The sequence below is a fragment of the Austrofundulus limnaeus genome, unplaced genomic scaffold (assembly GCF_001266775.1).
Source record: "Austrofundulus limnaeus strain Quisiro unplaced genomic scaffold, Austrofundulus_limnaeus-1.0 Scaffold2447, whole genome shotgun sequence".
NCBI classification, from domain to species: domain Eukaryota; kingdom Metazoa; phylum Chordata; class Actinopteri; order Cyprinodontiformes; family Rivulidae; genus Austrofundulus; species Austrofundulus limnaeus.
Genome location: NW_013954849.1, coordinates 13,062 through 13,586, shown reverse-complemented (window position 1 = coordinate 13,586; position 525 = coordinate 13,062).

Genomic DNA, 525 nt, shown 5'->3' with positions numbered 1-525 from the left:
CTCTGACATCCATGTCTTTATGGACCATGATTTGTGCACTGGCGCAGTCATTTGGATGGCTGAGCAAAGACTTTTGGCAAAACAGTGTATATTCTTTAGTGGGAAATATGTATCCTTGTACAGTTCAACAGCCTTTAATTTATGATTATATTCTCTTGTTATATTCCCAATCCTGCAACTAGTGGCAGCAGCCAAGTCTAATGTTTTGCCACCTGGGATCAAGTTCGTTGTCCTGAGAGTTGCAGGTGAGATGTTTAGAAATCTGGAAGGAGTTTCTTTTCTCCTCAGTGAGGAAATCCAGATGATGATGGTACAACCAAGGATAAGGATGCTCTGCCTTCAGTGGTTAACTGGGCACAGCAAATTAGCGCTACTGTAGCACAGTGAAAGAGTAAAACATGAGTGTCATCAGCATATTTGTGAATGTTAACGTTTTATCTATACATCCAAAGGACATTTGAAGTAGACCAAAACACCCCGACAGGGTTTCTCATTGCATGTTTGCACGCATGCCAGCGTGGGCGT